This window comes from Mirounga angustirostris, unplaced genomic scaffold, assembly GCF_029215605.1.
Source record: "Mirounga angustirostris isolate CCGP_5_RB_7025 unplaced genomic scaffold, mMirAng1.0.hap1 SCAF_12, whole genome shotgun sequence".
Taxonomy (NCBI): Eukaryota; Metazoa; Chordata; class Mammalia; order Carnivora; family Phocidae; genus Mirounga; species Mirounga angustirostris.
Window position 1 is genome coordinate 100,099,767 of NW_026991720.1, and position 23,397 is coordinate 100,123,163.

The 23,397-nt window shown below is 39.7% G+C and overlaps 1 pseudogene; it reads left to right on the top strand.

Moving 5' to 3' along the window:
• Positions 1-21,756: 21,756 nt before the first annotated feature.
• Positions 21,757-22,119, top strand: LOC123835855 (large ribosomal subunit protein eL33-like; annotated as a pseudogene).
• The last annotated feature ends 1,278 nt before the right edge of the window (positions 22,120-23,397 follow it).

Below are 23,397 nucleotides of genomic sequence, written 5' to 3' on the forward strand. Positions count from 1 at the left end.
TGTTTTATACTGGAAATTTGCTAAAAGCAGTTTCAGGTGCTCTCATCTCCAAAAAAAGCAGGGGGAGGTAACTATGTGAAGGGATGGATATTTAATCGCTTGGACAGAATAATGATTTTACCTTGTATATGTCTATGAAAATATCATGATGTACACCTTCAATACATACAATTTTTATTAAAAAAAGAAAACTAAAAAAGAAATGTAAAATTCCACATGGCCTCTTTGCCCCTGTCTCCTGCCATTGCTGGACACTCAAAAAAGTTCACATTCCAGAAGTGATAAACCTGCTTTTGCCTCCACCTGGATTCCTCTTCCCACAGACAGCCATCTGGCTTCATCCGTTGCTTCATTGATGTCTCTACCCAAATCTCACCTATCAGAGAGAACATTCTTAAGCACAATTTCCAAAATAAACCATGTCATCCCTCTCTACCCCCTCACACTGCTTGATTTTCTTCACAGCTTTTGACACCACCCAACCATATGACATACACGTTTTATCAACCTATGTAAGTTCTGTGAGGGCAAAACCCTAGCCATTTCCTTCACTATCATACTCACCCTAGACAAATAAGTGAATAGATGAATGGTCAAATAAATACAACTCTAGCTCAAAATCTTACTCTTGACATGGGGCCTTTGCAGTCACGTAGGACTCTGCCCTCAGAAGGGTTAGGGTCAACGCTCTGTCAATGTTTTTGTTCAATGCACTTGAAATTCTTAGTAATTTTTGCACAAGAGTCCCACCAGTTTCACCTTGCACTGGATCCAGCAATTACGGAGCCTGTCCTTCCTTCTGGACTACCTCCATCAGTTCACTCGATGCTTTCTCACCACCTTTACTGGAAAGATTTGACTAATGAGTTCATCTTTTCTTGTATTCTTCATCAGTTGGTTTTTAGCTGATTGGAATTCACAGTGTTCACCATTAACACAGAAGATCTGTGTTGGAAAGATGGGCAGTGCAGGCTCCATCAAAGACTGAATCTCCAGTCCTGGGGCACATTGGGCTCTAAGTAGAACCAATAGAACTGTTTGCTTTAAGCAACAATTAGGAAACAGTTCTGATATAATGGTGCTATTCCCTCCAAATTGTGCATTGCAAACGTTTTCAAATTTCCTTCATATCTCATCCCCTACTCATTAACATACATTCAACAACTCAGAATTACTTTCATAGGCTCTCCCACGAAAGAATATGCACTAAGCAAAGTAAACCAAATGTTAAGATTTCAGTGAAAGATACATGAAAATAAAGGAAAAGACAATAGAGACCAAGGCAACAGAATCATATCCCATCATTTAAGATTTTTCTCTAGTGACTTCTTGCATTTCTTTTTCCATAACTTATTTAACATTTTGCTCATAATTATCTCTTAATTTTTTGATTTGATTGCTCTTGATGTTTATGTTTTCTATCTATACTGGGTTCAGATTAGAGAAATCATATTTTCTTACCTGTGAGGACATCTGAATTTCCACATTTTCCTACAAGCCATTTAGGAGAATCTGTTATGTCCTCTGGGTTTGTTACCTTCTTTGTGTAATTTTGTAAAATAAATACATGAGTGTTTTAAATGTCTTTGCTTTGATATTCGTTTCTCATTAATTTTTACTTTGGCAATGATTTGGTTAATAATAATTTCTACTTATTAAAGTTATTTTTGCTAGTGCATTGATTATTTTTATCTATTCCCAAGAACCAGGAATATTTTATAGTCTTAAAAATTATAACAAATACACAGAGAGTATACACATACCACATATACATAACATGGCATTTTGGGGTTCCAACCTAGGATAACATTTAAACTCAAAGCCCAGTGCCCATTTGCTAAGACAGTGTTACAAATGCACCACAAAGTATCATTTTCTAATTTAGTTAAGGTAATAAATGAACCTTAAAATTCAATGAATCGAATACAGGAATTGTCTAGAGGCATTGAGGGTAGATGCAATGTGAGTGCTTCTATTAGATTCCTATTACTGCTATTATCACAGACTTTGTAGTTTAAAACAACACAAAATTTTAGTTTATAGTTCTGGAAATCAGAAGTCCAAAATGGGTCTCAGTAAGCTAGAATCAAGGTGTCAGCAGGGCTTTTCCTTCTTAAGGCTCCAGAGGAAAGTCATTCTGTTTTCTTGCTTTTTTGTTTTGTTGTTGTTTTTTGTTTTTGTTTTTGTTTTTTCTAGGTTCTAGAGACCACCTACATTCTCGCTTATAGCCTCTCTCCATCTTTAAGGCCAGCAATGACCAGTTGAATCTCACAGTGACTCATTCGGACACATTCACTTCTGTCTCCCTTTTCCACTATAAGAATTCTTGTGATTATACTAGGTCCAACTGGAGAATCCAGAATAGTCGCCACATCTCAGGGTCAGCTAATTAGCAATCTTAATTCCATCCTCAACCCTTATTCTTCATTGTTATATAACCTAACATATCCTATGGAGGTTCCAAGGATCAAACTGTGGACATCATTTGAGGGGGGGCCACATTATTCTGCCTATCATAAATGGTGAAACACAAAATAAATTTCTAACTTACTTGTCGAGTTGGTGACTTAGAGTGCCAGGTCTCCATCATTTCTCGGGGCCCCCATTTTCAACACATAGTTCCCAACTTTGCTATGCTCGGCATAGAAGAAACAAGAATATTGAGGTAAGAGATTTTCTTAGGCCAGATCTGGAAGTGGGGCAGGTCATTTCTGAGCAGATTAATTGACTAGAACACAGTCATATAAATGCAATTAACAAACTGGTGTAGCTGCTTGAATAGTTAATCTCAATCTTCACAATAATAGAACAGCATCCATTTTAGTGAACAGCAGGTAAGTCTATGCCACACCAGCAAAGTATTTATGTGAAGAAGCTGGAAGCCACCAAGAGAGCACAATATAGTATGAAATATTAATTTAATAAAATCAAGTCTTCTAAATATATTACCATCTTTATTTTATATCGTAATATGAGGGGGATTTCATGTAAATATTTTTATTTTAAACCTGCAAAGGTTTAAAAGCCTCTTCATGACAAAGCACTTGGAAAAATTATTGAACATAAGTAAAGATGAGTTAATAATTTTTTTTTCATAAAACTGTGTTTTTTTTCCATGGTCACTTGGGTGGCTCAGTTGATTAAGCATCCAACTCTTGGTTTTAGTTCAGGTCATGATCTCATGATCATGAGATTCAGCCCCATGATGCCAGCTTGAGATTTTCTCCCTCTGCCCCTCCCCCTGCTCACGCCTGCTTGCTCTCTCTCTCCCACCCTCCTCTAAAATAAATACATACATACATACATAAAATCTAAAATAAATAAATAAAAATAAATAAAACCCTTGTTTCTCCAAATTAGCCCACTTTCTCTGCTATGATATATATCCAACCAATCATGTGATACCTAGTGGATATTTTTAAATTAAAAACTTACTTTTAGTCTATATCTACAAATTATGTAAAATGTGAGAAACAAATTGCATTTTGAAAACAGTTATTTGGAAATGTTTTGATTGTATGCAATCCTGTTGCTAAAAATGCCATGAAAACTACAAAAATCTTATTATTTTCACGCTAAGTAACTTGGAAACAAGTTCTTCCAACATGTGTAAATTCTTCTAAGAAAAAGCAAAAGTTATTGAGATTTAACATCTTTGTTAAAATATTAAAAAATCACTTTGATTAGTTTACAATGAAGTAACATCAGAATAATATTTTTTAGATACATTTCATTAAAAGTGTGCAGAGTTTGTGAATGACAACAAAAATGTCTTTAGAAGTACTGCATCTTATTGAATTAAAAAACAGGAAGGAGAAAGATACATAACAGTTAGATATGTTAAAATGCAAACATAAATAATACTGTTCATCTTAAAGTATAAATTTGATAGTGCAGACTCAACCATGCATGACTTCCATTTATAGCTGCATATCATTATGTGGTTTCTTCTTCAAATATGACAGCCACTAATTTTAATCAATGGGATAAAGCAAACTTAGAACCAAACCTTCAATTTGCTGCCTCACAAAATGTTAAAGACAGACACTAAAATATAATGAGGTATATTCAATCATCCCGTACCTAGATATAATAATAATAATGCTATTGAAAGAAAAAAGGATTTTGTAAAATTAGTAAGTATAATGGATTTAAAAGTATATTGAAATATTGTTCATTCCACTATTGGGTTTTTTTTTTAAAAAGTCATTCATTGTAAATCACCATAGTATGCATGCATAATTTTAAATGAAAATAATCACTAACAAAGATCTATAAATTTTAAACCAAATGAATAAGTAAACAAAAGATGTAGGAGAAAGACTTTTACCAAAATAGATCCCCTAAGAAAATGTTCTGAGTTCTGGGGTCCACTCTCCTTGGCTTTGTGTTCAGCCTTCTGCAACCACCTGTATCTGTCTCTCCCTTCTTGCCCTTGTTTGGGTGTTAGGATTACCCTCCATGAGCTTCTTGTGGTCTTCAAGTGCTCTATGACTGAGTCCTTATTCAGACTTGAGCCAGAGATTATGGTATACTTCCTTTCTTCTCCATAGATTAAAAACCTTTTTCTTTAAAATCAAAATTGCTGTGAGTACCACCCCATCCCATTACCCTTCGATTTACCCTGGAGTTTCCATCACCACATATACACCTTCTGCACCATGTTCTGTTAGTATGTCTGCTTGTCACCCCAGACTGTGAGCTCTTGCAGGATGGTGGAAAGCTGACTTGTCTCTAATGTCCTAACTATCCCAGCCTGTGGCTCTTAGAAAGTCACATAATAATTTATTAAAAGAACAGAAGAAAAATGAAAATAACAACAAAAAAAAACCATTTATTGACCTCTTTCCAGGCACTGGATTATACTGTCTACATATGCACTCATTAGTTTAATCCTCAAACTATCCTGATGAGGGAATATACTCTGAGAAGTAAAATAACTGTTGTATGATTAAGATATTAGTAAACATCAGAGATTGAAAACAAAGCGATGCCAACGTTCTTTCTCACGGTTATTCCATTGCACAAGTGAAGATATGTGAATGGATGATACATGCTTAATTCTGATGTTTGTTGATATCATATCTTACTAAAAGTTGAGATCAGGTATCTAATTTCTGCATTTTTAAAATTTTTTTCTTATGTTAATCCCCATACATTACATCATTAGTTTTAGATGAAATGTTCCATGATTCATTGTTTGTGCATAACACCCAGTGCTCCATGCAGAATGTACGCTCCTCAATACCCACCACCAGGCTAACCCATCCTCCCACCCCCCTCCCCTCTAGAACCCTCAGTTTGTTTTTCAGAGTCCATCGTCTCTCATGGTTCGTCTACCCCTGCGATTTCCCCTGCTTCATTCTTCCCCTCCCGCTACCTTCTTCTTCTTCTTCTTCTTTTTTTTTTTTCTTAACATATATTTCATTATTTGTTTCAGAGGTACAGATCTGAGATTCAACAGTCTTACACAATTCACAGCGCTTACCAGAGCACATATGCTCCCCACTGTCTATCACCCAGTCACCCCATCCCTCCCACCCCACCCCCCACTCCAACAATACTCAGTTTGTTTCCTGCGATTAAGAATTCCTCATATCAGTGAGATCATATGATACATGTCTTTCTCTGTTTGACTTACTCAACATAATACCCTCCAGTTCCATCCATGTCGTTGCAAATGGCAAGATCTCATTCCTTTTGATGGCTGCATAATATTCCATTGTATATATATACACCATATCTTCTTTATCCATTCATCTGTCGATGGACATCTTGGCTCTTTCCACAGTTTGGCTTTTGTGGACATTGCTGCTATAAACATCGGGGTGCACGTAGCCCTTCGGATCCCTACTTTTGTATCTTTGGGGTAAATACCCAGTAGTGCAATTGCTGGATCATATGGTAGCTCTATTTTCAACTTTTTGAGGAACCTCCATACAGTTTTCCAGAGGGGCTGCACCAGCTTGCATTCCCACCAACAGTGTAGGAGGGTTCCCCTTTCTCCGCATCCCCGCCAACAACTGTCGTTTCCTGACTTGTTAATTTTAGCCATTCTGACTGGTGTGAGGTGGTATCTCATTGAGGTTTTGATTTGGATTTCCCTGATGCCGAGCGATATTGAGCACTTTTTCATGTGTCTGTTGGCCATTTGGATGTCTTCTTTGGAAAAATGTCTGTTCATGTCTTCTGCCCATTTCTTGATTGGATTCTTTGTTCTTTGGATGTTGACTTTGATGAGTTCTTTATAGATTTTGGATACTAGCCCTTTATCTGATATGTCATTTGCAAATATCTTCTCCCATTCTGTCGGTTGTCTTTTGGTCTTGTGGACTATTTCCTTTGCTTTGCAAAAGCTTTTTATATTGAAGTCCCAATAGTTCATTTTTGCCCTTGCTTCCCTTGCCTTTGGCGATGTTTCTAGGAAGAAGTTGCTTTGGCTGAGGTCAATGAGATTGCTGCCTGTGTTCTCCTTTAGGATTTTGATGGACTCCTGTCTCACATTGAGGTCTTTCAACCATTTGGAGTCTATTTGTGTGTGTGGTGTAAGGAAATGGTCCAGTTTCATTCTTCTGCATGTGGCTATCCAATTTTCCCAACACCATTTGTTGCAGAGACTGTCTTTGTTCCATTGGACATTCTTTCCTGCTTTGTCGAAGATAAGTTGACCATAGAGTTGAGGGTCCATTTCTGGCCTCTCTATTCTGTTCCATTGATCTATGTGTCTGTTTTTGTGCCAGTACCATGCTGTCTTGATGATGACAGCTTTGTAATAGAGCTTGAAGTCGGGAATTGTGATGCCGCCGGCTTTGCTTTTCTTTTTCAATATTCTTCTGGCTATGCGGGGTCTTTTCTGGTTCCATACAAATTTTAGGATTATTTGTTCCATTTATTTGAAAAAGGTGGATGGTATTTTGATGGGGATTGCATTGAATGTGTAGATTGCTCTAGGTAGCATTGACATCTTCACAATATTTGTTCTTCCAATCCATGAGCATGGAACGTTTTTCCATTTCTTTGTGTCTTCCTCAATTTCTTTCATGAGTATTTTATAGTTTTCTGAGTAAAGATCCTTTGTCTCTTTGGTTAGATTTATTCCTAGGTATCTTATGGTTTTGGGTGCAATTGTAAATGGGATCGACTCCTTAATTTCTCTTTCTTCTGTCTTGTTGTTGGTGTATAGGAATGCCACTGACTTCTGTGCATTGATTTTATATCCTGCCACTTGACTGAATTCCTGGATGAGTTCTAGCAGTTTTGGGGTGGAGTCTTTTGGGTTTTCCACATAAAGTATCATATCATCTGCAAAGAGTGAGAGTTTGACTTCTTCTTTGCCAATTTGGATGCCTTTGATTTCTTTTTGTTGTCTGATTGCTGTGGCTAGGACTTCCAATACTATGTTGAATAGCAGTGGTGATAGTGGACATTCCTGCCACGTTCCTGACCTTAGGGGGAAAGCTCTCAGTTTTTCCCCATTGAGAATAATATTTGATCTAGGTTTTTCATAGATGGCTTTTATGATATTGAGATATGTACCCTCGATCCCTATACTCTGAAGAGTTTTGATCAAGAAAGGATGCTGTACTTTCTCAAAAGCTTTTTCTGCATCTATTGAGGGGATCATATGATTCTTGTTCTTTCTTTTGTTAATGTATTGTATCACATTGATTTATTTGTGGATGTTGAACCAACCTTGCAGCCCAGGGATAAATCCCACTTGGTCGTGGTGAATAATCCTTTTAATGTACTGTTGGATCCTATTGGCTAGTATTTTGGTGAGAATTTTTGCATCCATGTTCATCAGGGATATTGGTCTGTAATTCTCCTTTTTGATGGGGTCTTTGTCTGTTTTGGGGATCAAGGTAATGCTGACCTCATAAAATGAGTTTGGAAGTTTTCCTTCCGTTTCTATTTTTTGGAACAGTTTCAGAAGAATAGGTATTAATTCTTCTTGAAATGTTTGGTAGAATTCCCTTGGGAAGCCATCTGGCCCTGGGCTTTTGTTTTTTGGGAGATTTTTGATGACTGCTTCAATTTCCTTAGTGGTTATAGGTCTGTTCAGGTTTTCTATTTCATCCTGGTTCAGTTTTGGTAGTTGATATATCTCTAGGAATGCATCCATCTCTTCCAGGTTACCTAATTTGCTGGCATAGAGTTGCTCATAATATGTTCTTATAATTGTTTGTATTTCTTTGGTGTTGGTTGTGATCTCTCCTCTTTCATTCATGATTTTGTTGATTTGGGTCATTTCTCTTCTCTTTTTGATAAGTCTGGCCAGGGTTTATCAATCTTGTTAATTCTTTCAAAGAACCAGCTCCTAGTTTCGTTGATCTGTTCTACTGTTCTTTTAGTTTCTATTTCATTGATTTCTGCTCTGATCTTTATGATTTCTCTTCTCCTGCTGGGTTTAGGCTTTATTTGCTGTTCTTTCTCCAGCTCCTTTTGGTGGAGGGTTAGGTTGTGTACTTGAGACCTTTCTTGTTTCTTGAAAAAGGCTTGTATTGCTATATAGTTTCCTCTTAGGACTGCCTTTGCTGCATCCCAAAGATTTTGAACAGTTGTGTTTTCATTTTCATTGGTTTCCATGTATTTTTTAATTCTTCTTTAATTTCCTGGTTGCCCATTCATTCTTCAGTAGGATGCTCTTTAGACTCTATGTATTTGAGTTCTTTCCGACTTTCCTCTTGTGATTGAGTTCTAGTTTCAAAGCATTGTGGTCTGAAAATAGGCAGGGAATAATCCCAATCTTTTGGTACCGGTTGAGATCTGATTTATGACCTAGGATGTGATCTATTCTGGAGAATGTTCCATGGGCACTAGAGAAGAATGTGTATTCCGTTGCTTTGGGGTGGAATGTTCTGAATATGTCTGTAAAGTCCATTTGGTCCAGTGTGTCATTTAAAGTCTTTATTTCCTTGTTGATCTTTTGCTTAGACGATCTGTCCATTTCAGTGAGGGGGGTGTTAAAGTCCCCCACTATTATTGTATTGTTGTCGATGTGTTTCTTTGCTTTTGTTATTAATTGCCTTATATAACTGGCTGCTCCCATGTTAGGGGCATAGATACTTACAATTGTTAAATCTTCTTGTTGGATAGATCCTTTAAGTATGATATAGTGTCCTTCCTCATCTCTTATTACAGTCTTTGGTTTAAAATCTAATTTGTCTTATATAAGGATTGCCACCCCAGCTTTCTTTTTGTGTCCATTAGCATGGTAAATGGTTTTCCACCCCCTCACTTTCAATCTGGGGGTGTCTTTGGTTCTAAAATGAGTCTCTTGCAGACAGCATATCGATGGGTCTTGTTTTTTAATCCAGTCTGTTAGCCTGTGTCTTTTGATTGGGGCATTTAGCCCATTTACATTCAGGGTAACTATTGAAAGATAGGAATTTAGTGCCATTGTATTGCCTGTAAGGTGACTGTTACCGTATATTGTCTGTGTTCCTTTCTGGTGTATGTTGCTTTTAGGCTCTCTCTTTGCTTAGAGGACCCCTTTCAAGATTTCCTGTAGGGCTGGTTTTGTGTTTGCAAATTCCTTTAGTTTTTGTTTGTCCTGGAAGTTTTTATCTCTCCTTCAATTTTCAATGACAGCCTAGCTGGATAGAGTATTTTTGGCTGCATATTTTTCCTCATTTAGTGCTCTGAATATATCCTGCCAGTCCTTTCTGGCCTGCCAGGTCTCTGTGGATAGGTCTGTTGCCAATCTAATGTTTCTATCCTTGTAGGTTACATATCTCTTCTCCCGAGCTGTTTTCAGGATTTTCTCTTTGTCTATGAGACTCATAAGTTTTACTATTAGATGTCGGGGAGTTGACCTATTTTTATTGATTTTGAGAGGGGTTCTCTGTGCTTCCTGGATTTTCATGCCTGTTTCTTTCCCCAAATTAGGGAAGTTCTCTGCTATAATTTGCTCCATTATACCTTCTGGCCCTCTCTCTCTTTCTTCTTCTTCTGGGATCCCAATTATTCTAATGTTGTTTCGTCTTATGGTATCGCTTATCTCTCGAATTCTGCCCTCGTGATTCAGTAGTTGTTGATCTCTCTTTTTCTCAGCTTCTTTATTTTCCATCATTTCATCTTCTCTATTACTGATTCTCTCTTCTGCCTCATTTATTCTAGCACTTAGCGCCCCCATTTTTGATTGCACCTCATTAATAGCCTTTTTGATTTCTACTTGGTTGGATTTTAGCTCTTTTACTTCTCCAGAAAGGGTTTCTCTAATAACTTCCATATTTTTTTCAAGCCCAGCTATTTTCTTTAAAGTGATGATTCTGAACTCTAGATCTGACATCGTACTAATGTCCGTATTGAGTAGGTCCCTGGCAGTCGGTACTACCTCTTGTTCTTTTTGTTGAGATGACTTTTTCTGCCTTGTCATTTTGTGCAGAGAAGAATAGATTAATGAGAGAACCAAATGCTAGCAGAGTAACCACGTCCCCAGAAAATATACTTTTAACAAATCAGAAAAGACCTGAAGCTGTGGGATAAGAAAGGGAAAGAGAGAAAAAAGAAAAAGAAAAAAAAGAAAAAGATAAAGATAAAAACAAAAACAAACAAAACAACAACAACAACAACAAAAAAAACAGAATGTGATCAAATATGGTCAGGCTGGTATATAGATCAGTGCCACACACTAGATTTGGGGTGTATTTTGGTCTTTTAGAAGAAAGTGCCTCCCAAAATTTTAAAGAAAGAAAAACTTATATATGTACAAAAATAAGGGTTGATATGATGAAGGGATGGAATATGACTGTAAAAATGGAAATTATAAAAAATTTTATAAAAGGAATTGATAAGAAGTTGTTTGAAAAAAGAAAGAAGAGCATTTAAAAAAAGAAAAAAGAAAAAAAAAAGGGAGAGAATGTGATCAGGCAGGGGAATGGAAAAAACCAGATACTAGAGTTTTAGGGTATATTTTAATCTGTTAGAAGAAACTATCTTAAAATTTTAAAGAGAGAACAACTTATATATATATGCCAAAAAATAAGGGTAACTACTATGAAGGGATAGAATATGACTAAAAATGAAAAATAAAAATGTTTTTTTAAAAAAAGAGATTGATAAGATGTTGGGTGAAAAAGGGAAAAAGAAAAATTCAAAAAAAAAAAAAGGAAAAAAAGACAGTTAAAAAAAATTAACTTTGAAAGACTAAAGAATCATGGTAAAAAAGCCGTGAATTCTATGTGCAGTATTCCCCTAGCGCTGGAGTTTGGCCGTTCTCATTGATCGGTAAACTTGGTCTTGGCTGGCTGTTCTCGTTGATCTTCTGGGGAGGGGCCTGTGGTCGTGGTTTCCAAATGTCTCTGCCGGAGGCGGAATTGCCCCGCCCTTGCCCCCTCCCGGCTAAGTCATCTGCTCGGGTTTGCTCTCCGGGGCTTTTGTTCCCTGCGAGCTTTCCATACAGCTTTGGAGGCGGAGAGTGGAAATGGCGGCCTCCCAATCTCCGCCCTGGAGGAGCCGAGAACTCGGGGCCCCGCTCCTCAGTGAGCCCCCAGAGAAAAGCCATCAGTCACTCCCGTCTCCCGGTCTCCGGCCGCACTTCGTGCTCACCCGGCCTGTGACCGCGCGTTTCTATCTCCGGCACCCGACCCCGGGTGGCGTCTCCAAACCCAGCAGATCCCTGCAGTGCCCTCCCGCGCGGCTCCTCCCGGGGGAGGAAGGGGAGTCTCCCCGGATCTGCCGCTTGTTGGGTCCCTGCTGGAGGAGCAGGGGCCCGACGGTGCCGCGGATCACGGTTTATGGCCACCCCGAGCTGAGAGCCCGCGCCTGGGCTCCGCCTCTGCAGCCGGCTTCCCTGCTCCGTTGCTTGGGAGCTCGGCCACACTCAGGCACCCCCGGTCTTTCTGTGACCCCGAGGGTCCTGAGACCACACTGTCCCGGAGGGTTCCACCCCCCGCTTAGCCACCAGAGTGACGTCCCTCGGCGGAGCAGACTTTTAAAAGTTCCGACTTTGTGCTCCGCGGCTCTATCACTTGCCAGAGCGGCCGACGGAGGCCCCTCCCCCGCCGTCTATCCTCCCAAATATCGCCTCGGATTCACTTCTCCGCACGTCCTACCTTCCAGAAAGTGGTCGCTTTCCTGTTCAGAGAGTTGTTGCTATTCCTTTCTTCAATCTCCTGTTGGGTTTGTAGGTGTTCAGAATGGTTTGATCCCTATCCAGCTGAATTCCTGAGAGGAGACGAAATCTAGGTCTCCTACTCCTCCGCCATCTTGCTCCGCCCCCCCCTAATTTCTGCATTTTTACAAACAATTTAATCAACCTAAAATTATAGAAGGCACTTATGTTTTTAAAAATAGATTATAATTTTATCATCCAATTTCAAACACACAAATTTTTTTTTAAATATATATGTTGCAGGATCTTTGAACATGACGTTCAAGAAAGAATACTTGAGACATTTTACAGTCCAACTTAGTAAGTTTATTTAAGTAGCATTGGAAGAGAACCGGTGGGCAGAAAAAGCTACACTTTTTGTTGTACGAAGCTGGTGGTTATATGCCTATTGCTCAAGGGGGAGGGGACGTGCAGGGACTATTAGATCATAAATATCTTCTTCGAATTTCTATCTGTAAAACTACTTCCACAAGATTTCTCTGCTGCTTATCATTCAGTTCGATATGCACTATCGGTGAGATTCACAGGCAGTTGTAAGACCCTTTAAGAATGCAGCAACCCTCAGGTATTTGATCCTTATGGAAACTGCGCAGGCATAGTGTATAGGTCAGCCTTTTGAGCTAAAGGTGAACAGTTTTTTGCTTCTACCCCTCATCATATATATTCAGTATCTTTTGAAACAACTCTCTCTGGTAGTCTTATTTATTTTTTTTTTTTAAGATTTTATTTATTTATTTGAGACAGAGAGAATGAGATACAGAGAGCATGAGAGGGAGGAGGGTCAGAGGGAGAAGCAGACTCCCCGCCGAGCAGGGAGCCCGATGCGGGACTCGATTCCGGGACTCCAGGATCATGACCTGAGCCGAAGGCAGTCGCTTAACCAACTGAGCCACCCAGGCGCCCACTGGTAGTCTTATTTAAATAATAAATCACTTTAGCACAGAAATGCTAGGAATCCACACTGTAGTGGAACCATCACTTTCCTGCTTGCTGACCCTGGGAAATGAAAGGCTCTGGCAATGTCTTATCTTCATCTGAGAGTCTCTTTATAGGCTGAAAGTTTGCCCAGGTCTGGTCATCTGATTTTAGGTAGCCTGGGAACTGTCATCTATTTCCCAATTAATAATCCCACAGAGAACGTGTCTAAAAGCAACATTCTCACCGTTCTATGGATTAAGACATTTTGAGGGTTGTGATATTGTGATTTATAATAAGAAACATATATTTGGTCTTTGAGCCAGTTCCTGGCACAGAGCTCCTAAAAACCTTGAAATTTTCTAATTGGGGAGAGCAATAAAGTGTTTTTGTTACTGTAATGAGGTAACTTTTGGAAGGCACTTAAGGATGGGAGCTGGTTGGCAGTGGAACCAACCAGGTGATTAGAGGGTTGGAACTCTCAGTCCCACCCTCTCCCTTCTCCCTCTCCCTACCCTCTACCTCCTTTCCCCCAACCCCCAGGGAGGGGAAAGTGGCTAGAGATTGAGTTCAATCACCAATAGCCAATCATTTAATCGATCATGGATGTGTAATGAGGACTCCATAAAACTCTGAAAGGACAGGGTTCAGAAAGCTTCTGTGTTGATGGACAAATACATACCGGGAGGGTGAAGGAATCCAAATCCCTGGGAATAGAAGCTCCTGAGCTCAGGACGAGCTGAGATCTCAACCTAGTATCTCTTGGCTGATCATCTGTATCCTTTACCATATTCTGTGATAAACTGGCAAATAGAAGTGTCTCCCTGAGTTCTGTGAGCCACACTAACAAATTAATGGAACAGAAGAGGGGGTTGTGGCAACATTTGATTTGTAGCTAAATCAGACAGAAGCTGTGGGTACCCCTGGGATTGACATCTGAACTAGGGATTGGAGGACAGTTATGGGACTGAGACTTAACCTGTAGGATATGACACTACCTCTGGGTAGATAGTGTCAGAATTGAGTTAAATTATAGGACACCCAGCTGCTGTCCCAGAGAATCGCTCATTGAGGGGAAAAACTCCACACATTTGGTGACCAGAATTGTCCTAGTGAAGTGTGCAGGGTTCAGAGTAAAGGAGACACATAGGAGGAAGACACATAAGAATTGTGAGTTTTTCTGATACAGGCACCTTGACATTTACCCTCTGGATAAATTAGAAACAGCAACGACTTTGCTCCTCTCCCTCTCCCCTGAGCTGCCAGAGCAAAGCCATGCAGCCTCTGCCTCTGAGGGGCCCCCGCTGGGTTCCCACTGGCCGAGGGGGCGCACCCCTTCCTCTCTCCCACTCACAGTGTATGCCAGGGAGGTGACTCTCAGTGCAGTTACAAATTCCATTCTACTCAACAACAAAGCCAGCGACATATAATCTTTACTGAAAGCTGCTTAAATGATAATAATTGATTTGTCGATTGAATTGCCTAGTCATTTATGGAAGCTCTATTACATTTGAAGTTCCATGCCAGGAGCTAGGGCTTAATATATGAGTAAGATGCAGTCCCTCTCTCCAAAAAGCTTCCAGACAAATAGATACAGAGACAAGGGCACGATGCAGTATAAATTGTGGTTGCAATCTGGAAGGGTCATGTGAAGATAGACATTGCTTTAAGCTATAAAATTAGGGAAGAGGCGAAAGGATGAGAAGAACACAATAAAGATGAAAGGACATTTCATCAAAGCACAGAGGCTGGAAGAACATGGCATGTTTAAAGACGCCCCCCCTTACTCTCATGCCGAAGCCCCAGAACACACATGGTGGGGCTCTAGTCAGAGGTAAGGTGGGGGAAGTAGAGTTGGCTCTGTCCCTCTGGGTAAACAGAGTCATTGAGAAACCTTCACAAAGAAGGACCAGACCACGATGCCCAGGATTCCTCCTTGAGTGAAGGGGTTTGGATGGATTCAGCAATGATTGAGAGAGAGAGAGAAGTTTTGGGGTGGAGTGCACAGGGTGGGGAGAAGAATGTTGAGGACCGATTTGGCCCTGGGAAAATTGAGGCACTTGTGGGGCATCGAGGTGGAGATTTGGAATTAAAGTTTGAAACATGGGACTATACCTCAGAAAAGAGATCTGAGCTGGACATATAAAGATGAATACTTTGTGATCATAACTGCTGGATTGTTTCTGAGAACGATGATTGATTATACTTAGCTTTTCATGACAATTTAGCACAACTGACTCCACATATCTTAGAGCACCCCTCTGCCCTATCACACACCTGCAGCAGTCAGCCTACTCATCCTGAGGCCTGTAAGAGCTGCCTCCTCTGTCTTCCCCCCAAATCCCTTCTCTTAGAGGGGTCAGTCTGGGAAACCCATCTGCCTGATTATCGTTCAGTGACTCTTTCCTCTTGTTTTCCTGGCCCAGTGAGGAAGCCCCTCGTTGGTCAGGAACAAATCCACAGCTTATCCTAAACTTTACTTGTCTTTTTAGAAAAGTCTCATGGCATCTCTCAAAATTTGAGACTAAAAATGAGAAAAAAACTTCTTTCAGGAGATTTTGCCTTTTGAGTTTATCACCCTTGATTCTACTCTCCATCCCTGACCATGCATGGGACACGTAGACTCAAGGAGACACATTGAAGTCTTGGCAGTGCCTGCGGTAGCTCAGCCTATTACCATGGAGCCAGACTTTAATTTTACTTTATTTGGACCCAATTACTCCCACAGAAGAGAGCAGCTGACTTGAGAAGTTCTCCCAGGAGCGACAGGTTTGATTCAGACTGTCGCGGTGGAGCGTCCCACACAGCTACAGCAGGTCTGACACCCAACGTCTTCCAGACTGGCAGCTTACCCCGTGTGACTCACGGAGGGATGTGAATTAATTATGTCTGCCTTCCACTCGGTCTTTGGACCACGGCAATTCAAAATAATCACTTAGTCTACTCTTAAGTTCATCAATAATTAGCAATTTCTTTCAATTGTGTACATAGAGAAGACAATGATTGAATACAAATTAAAGCAGAACAGTGCCCTTTGGTCCAATTCTGATGACACATTCCTCCTTGGGAGAGCAGAGGAGGGACAGGTCTCAGCTGAATGTGACACTTAAAAGGGACAGGTACAGTTCAAACTCCAACCTTAGGAAGCCAAAAGCCAAAACTGACTTTAAAAAATTGATTTTTAAAAGTAGGTAACTGTTTCAATTGAGATAATGTTTTTTCACCCTGCAAAATGCTTAGCCACAAATTTACCTTAGTAAGTTGTCAACGTCTAGTGCGTTGGGGTCCCTGGGTAAGGGTCTACGAAATCACCAGGACACAGGGGATGCAAGCAAAGGCAGCACTTGCAACTGCATACTGCCGTTTATTTCTCACATAGCTATATACTCGCAGTGATCAGATAAACATAACAATGTATCAAGCCAACATCTGTGAAGTGAAATATACACGAAATGCAATAAGAACAAAATACATCCTGCTTATGCTTGCAGAATAAAGAATTCTCTTAGCCATCCTTCCTTTGGAGACAACATGTTCTTGGTCTTTAGAAAGAACACTTCTGTTTAGAGAGATACACTTTAAGCTAGGCAAGAGCCACTTCCTGCTGATCCAGGCATTTAGGCCTTGCAACATGAGGTAAGGGGAAGAGAACATTTTCTCCTCCTGGCCTAGGCCTGCCTGGCCGACCTTAACCTCAGTGCAGTCCTCAAATGACCCTGGCCTGCAAGGGGCCTACAAGCCTACACCATCTCAATTCCCTCTTTTTTCTTTTGTTTTAATAAAAGTGCCCTCCAAAGGATGGCCATAGAATTCTGGGAAGGTTTTAGATAGCAAAAATGCAACAGCATAAAGCATAAGATAACAATCAACAATACAAATCCCATTCCTCCGGCAGTATGCCCCAAACTTTGAATAATACCTTTTGGATCTAGTCCCTTAAGTTGCTTAAGAAGTAAATTGGCCAACGTAGCGGCATCTGATACAGTAAGCAAGGCACACATAGCCAAAAATAAATTTTCAGGCGTACAAGCCTTCCCTGTTCGCTGCAGGATTTTTTGCCCCTCCCCACTAAGCTTTTTAATTTGCCCCCAAGTCGGCAAAGCAGTAGCAAATATCTGCCGACGGCGACGTCGTCCTCCCAAATTCAGATGTGCCATGGCCTGTAACGGAAGTTCATCTTGGTCTGGATTCCCCATCCGTCGTCTGGTGGGATACGGTGCCGTTCGAATTGGCCCTCGACCGGATCCATCGCGCGGGGAGCCAGGAACAGGTCCGTCCATCCTCTGTGGAAACATAAGCATAACCCTTCCCTCTATAAAGCAATAGCCCCGGTCACCATTCTGCATCTGCGGTTGGTTTAAACCATATATATTCATTCAATGGAGGGGGAGCGACCTCTCCTTCTATAAACTGTTTCTCTGCACGGGAGAGGATATCTCCCTGCGGAAGATTCAAGAAATTTAATGTGAACAGTGCTTGTTGCAAAATGGAACGTGCATTTGATTGAGTGAATGCTAAAATATGATCCTTTTTCCTCCTTTTTAATTTTTTAATTTGTAACTTTAAGGTATTATGTGCACGTTCTACAATGGCTTGTCCTTGGGGATTATACTCAATGCCTCTTTTGTGCATTATACCATATTGTTCACAGAAAGTTTGAAATTTTTTACTGCTATATGCAGGTCCATTATCTGTTTTAATAATAGATGGTAAACCCATCACAGCAAAAGTTTCTAAGAGATGGGTGATAACATGTTGTGCAGTTTCGCCACTTTGTGCTGTGGCCCATATAAATTGAGAATATGTATCTATTACCACATGTACATACATACAAAGTTCAGAAAACCACATCTGCCACTGCAGATATTCAGGCTCCTTTAAAAGAGCCCGACAGAGGACCCTCCAGTCCTCAGGAGAAAAATTGTTATAATGTCGAGCTAGACCATTAACTAACTCCTTAACATAATGTGATTGTGGTCCATATAAAGACACTGCCTTTTTCAAGCGACCAATATCTTCTATACCTATTCCTTCATAATATGGTGCTTGTGCCATTCCCTGGACTGGGGGAGGCCTGAGAACAGGAAAAGCAAAGACAGAATTACCTGCGCCAGCCTCATCATCGCTATCCTCTAGCGCATCAAGCTCAGCTAAAGCAGCAGAAAGGAAAGGATTTTTAGAAGAAAGAGCTGGTACAGACGGCAAAGGCAGAGCAGAGGGCTTCCTAGAGGGTTTCTTAGACTCTTCCGTCATAGCCATAACCTGCTGAAAAACCTTCAAACACAGCTCAATATCATTAGAAGCGACAGTAATGCCATAGACAGCAAGAGAATGCTTCAGCATTCGAACATAAGGAGTAGAAGTTTCTTGTCCCATCACCCTGTACTTAATTAAGTTACTCACCCTTCCTGAACGTCCTTCAGGGTCCCTGTTCGGGTGCCAATTGTCAACGTCTAGTGCGTTGGGGTCCCTGGGTAAGGGTCTACGAAATCACCAGGACACAGAGTATGCAGTTGCAAGCGCTGCCTTTGCTCTGCATCCCCTGTGTCCTGGTGATTTCGTAGACCCTTACCCAGGGACCCCAACGCACTAGACGTTGACAGTAAGTAAATTTTCCAAAACACATTTATTTGTATTTGAGATTTTCAAACCTCACAGAAAAAGAGACGGAAAAATTGTGAATGGTCCGGTTACTCAACCCACAACTGGCCCCCCACCTCCTCTCTACACACACACACACACACACACACACACCAAAAGATCATGCTCACCTATCATATATTTGAGTATATCTCATGCTGGGAAAATTGTTACTACAAGATCAGTACATCTTTGAAATGTCTGACTCCTCAAAATGTCTTCCTTTTATTTGGCTTCAATCTGTATGTGTACAGTCCACATATTAAACTTCTGTTTCTTTCTGAACACAAAACAATTTTTGCAACATTTAAATATGGTATTATGCATCTATAAAACCACTTAATAAATGTAGGATGTGAAGGTGTTTCTTTCCCATGACTTTTGTCACATTTTATTATGTTAAGACACACAGGATTTGACCTTTAAGAGATACATCCAGAAGATATTCAATTACTTTTGGAAACCCTAGAAAACACAGAAGTATATTAGACATAAATAAATTCCATAGAAAAGTAAGCAAATAAAAAAAAAAAGGTAACTCTGACCGAGAGAAGGGAAGGTGCTCACCAAATGAGAGAGGAGAAGAGTAGTAGGAGATAGGTAAGTTTCAATGAAAATCCTACAACAAGTCAGTAATTACTCATTCCTGCTGATGTGAAGGGAAAAACTTACGGGTCTGTCTCAGGAAGATGAATCTGGGTAAAGGGAATTAATTTAAGGTAATAGCACTTGAATATTCCGCTCAATATGCACCAATCATTTTTAAGTGATCTGCATATGTTCGCTCATTTAATCCTCACAGTGAGCCCGTGAGGCAGGCAGTTATCCCTCCCTTTTACAGATTACATATTCTTTTTTAAAGATTTTATTTATTTATTTGACAGAGAGAGAGATAGCTAGAGCAGGAACACAAGCAGGGGGAGCGGGAGAGGGAGAAGCAGGCTTCCTGCCAAGCAGGGAGCCCGATGTGGGTCTCGATCCCAGGACCCTGGGATCACGACCTGAGCCGAAGGCAGACGCCCAACGACTGAGCCACCCAGGCGCCCTACAGATTACATATTAATAATTTGCCCAAGGTTATATGGCAGATGAATGACAATGCAGGGTCTTAAGCCCTGAAATCCCTGTAAAAGACCATGCTTTTTGAGTCAATGAAATTGACCCACTGAGTCAGGAGCAGCCTCCAGATAACTAGGAAAGCCTGCTGTCGATAGGGCTAGGATAGATCGTCTGTGCTCTTGAAGTCTGGAGGCAGCAAAGTTAAAGGATCCTGGTTGAAATCCCTGTAAGATTAGACCAGGATGTGTTCATAATTAGGGAAATGATATAATTGATTGTCCAAAACAAGGCATTTTTTTTAGAATGAACAGAGCACATTGAAAATTAAATTAGAACAGAAGGACCAAGAACTTTTCAACCACAAATCGAGATAAATGAATATAAAACATTTTTTCCTATTATCCATATATTATGGAGCAAGACCCCATCAAATAAATTAAAATTTTAGATGTCAAGAAGAATTAAAACTAAGGAGCAGATGTCTTTCTTGTGGATGTGGGTTTTTTCTCTATCATTTGTCTTCTGTAAAAAAGTAACATTTACCTTATGTCAGCTCATGTGTTTGAAAAAGGGCATCTCAACATTGAAAGAGTTGGTTGGCAGAAACCCTGAAACGTCCTTGCCATCGCAGACTGGTGATTTTTCTCCGAAAGCAGATTTTTAGATGGTTTTAAATATTACTATGGCTATATCCTTGGGTCATTTATCTTCTCAAACTCTACCTTGTCATTTGGAACATCCATCCACCTGTATGCTCACACCCACTTTGACTTTTTTCTCCTGCTAGAGTCGGAGGGACTCTACTTTGCCAAGCATGGTTCTCATCATTATAAGCAAAGCTATCTTTCCCATTTTCTCCAAGAGTCCTCAGCTAGAAATACCGTGAAAGTACAGGTGGTCCCCTGTTAGTCATTCATTACATTTAACACAATAGCAAGAGAAAAAATAAAAAAGCTCATGACAAATTTATAGATATTTGAAGAAGATTCATAAAAATGAACAATTAAGGGAGATTTAGAATGATTAGGCTACACGTCACATTTTAAGAAGAAAAAGCATTGTTTTCTCATATCTCCCTTCTAAAGACTGTCAGAAATTGATTCTGGATAGATCATCAAGTGCTTCTTGTGGTTCTGTGTCCTTACTGCTTTGATTCATTTCACCCAAGATGATACGTTTTAAAAATTGTACATTAAACCTGAATGTAGAGTCCCACATGCCTTTGAAAAAGAAGGATGAAGTCCACGTGGTAACCTAGAATTCAAAGAAAGAAAAGGTACACGAAGAGGTTCCCTTCGTTTAGGTGACAATGCTGCCTTGTCCTGTTTAGGATATGCAGGGGACCACCATTAAGAATAGAATCATTATAGGGACAATAAAGAATTTTAATTATACATTCTGGATGCAAGTTCTTCATCAGGTATGTTATATGCAAATATTTTCTCCCAGTCTATAGCTTGTCTTTTTGTTGTCTTAACAGTGGATTTCAGAAAAAGAAAAAAATGTTTTTCTTTAATTTTGATGAAGTCTGATTTATTAATCTTTTCTTTCATAGACGAGGCTTTTCATGCAATGCTTCAGAACTCATGTCCTATGCTGTATTCCAGAAGCTTTACAGTTTTAAACATGAAAATTTCAAAACTATGTGTTGAAACAACTTCCCTTTATCCCCTGAATTGCTTTTGCAACTTAATCAAATATCAAGTGGCTGTGTTTGTGGTTGATTCCTGGACTCTATTCTTTCTCACCGGTCCACATGACTATCTCTTTACCATGCTCACTTGAATACCTTGGTTTTATGGACAAAGCCCCAAATCAGGTAGGTTGTTATTATTCCAAATGTATTCTTCCTTTTCAAAGACATTTTAACCCTTTTAGTTCTTTTGCATTTTATATGAATTTTAGAATCAACTTGTTTATATTAAAAAAATGCTGCTGGAATTTTGAATGATACTGATTTAAATATAGGGGTCGCTTCTTTTTCTGTCATCTTGGAGTCTGTGGAGGCCTGCTGGGAACAAGACTCTTATAACGCCAAATAATGTCTAGAAGGCTGTGGTCCAAGGCCATATTTGCTGCCTATAAGCGGGGTCTCCGGAACCAGAGGGAGCACACAGCTCTTCTTAAAATCGAAGGTGTTTATGCTCGAGATGAAATAGAATTCTATCTAGGCAAGAGATGTGCTTATGTGTACAAAACAAAGAACAACACAGTGACTCCTGGTGGCAAACCAAACAAAACCAGAGTAATTTGGGGGAAAGTAACTCGTGCTCATGGAAACAGGAGCATGGATTCGTGCCAAATTCTGAAGCAACCTTCCTGCTAAAACCATTGGCCACAGAACCCGTGTGATGCTGTACCCTCAAGGATTTAAATTTAATGAAAAGTAAATAAAGGTGTAGATTTGTAAAAAAAAAAAGAAAAAGAAAAAATATATATGGGTCATTTTGGAGACAACTGGCATCTGAAATTATATCGAGACTTTTCATCTAAGTTCACGGTGAGGCTCTCCATTTATTTAGTTCTTCAAGGACTTCCCTCATTAATTTTTTGCAATCTTCGTCATATAAATCCTCTATATATCTTTTTATACTTATACCTCAGATTTTATGAGTATTAAGTGATATTCCTTCTTTTATTTTGTTTCCATTTGTACATTGTTGGTATATAAAAGTACATTTGGTTTTTATTTATTAAACCTCTCTGCTGTGACCTCACTGTCTCTGTAGATTATCATGTCATTTACAAACAGAGACAATTTTTTCTTTTTCTTTTCCAATATATATCAGTATTTGTTTGTTTTCTTGCTGCTCTGGCTGAGGATTCTATGTCAAGGCTGAGAATACTATGTCAAATAGAGTAATGAAAAGGAACATTCTTGCCTTTCTCCCCATGTTGGGAGACATACATGGTCCTCTCTCACTCCCTATGTCAGCTGTAAGCTTTTTTTTTTTAAGATTATTTATTTATTTATTTATTTATTTATTTATTTATTACTTATTTTAGAGAGAAAGAGAGGGAGAGGAAGAGTATGCAGGAATGGGGAGGAGGGAGGGGGTAGAGGAAGAAAGGGAGAATCTTAAGCAGACTCTGAACTGAGCTTGGAGCCTGATCTCACAACCCTGAGATCATGACCTGAGACAAAATCAAGAGTCAGACACTTAATGGACTGAGCTACCCAGGTGCCCATGTAGGCTTTTTTTTTTTTTTAATTTTAAGTAAACTCTATGCCACACGAGGGGCTTGAATGCATGACTCTGAGATCAAGAGTCACATATTCTACCACCTGAGCCAGCCAGGCACCCCCAGCTGTAGGATTTTTGTAGATGCCCTTGGTCAAACTTGAATGAATGACCTTCTCTCTCTCCTACTTTGCTGAACATTTTTGTCATGAATGGATGTTGTATTTTGTCAAATACTTTTTCATCTATTGAGGTGACTGTGTCATTTTTCTCTATTAGATTATTAGGATTGTGGATTTCATCGACTGTTTTCTGCATAATGACTTAGGGTAGACATCACCTGGTAATGGTATGTCATTCTTTTTAGTATAATACTCAATGCAGCCAGCTAATATTTTGTTGAGGATCATTGCATGATTGTTCATGAGGGATATGGAGCTGTGTTTTCTTGTTTTGTAATTTCTTTGTGGGCATTTGGTATCCTAA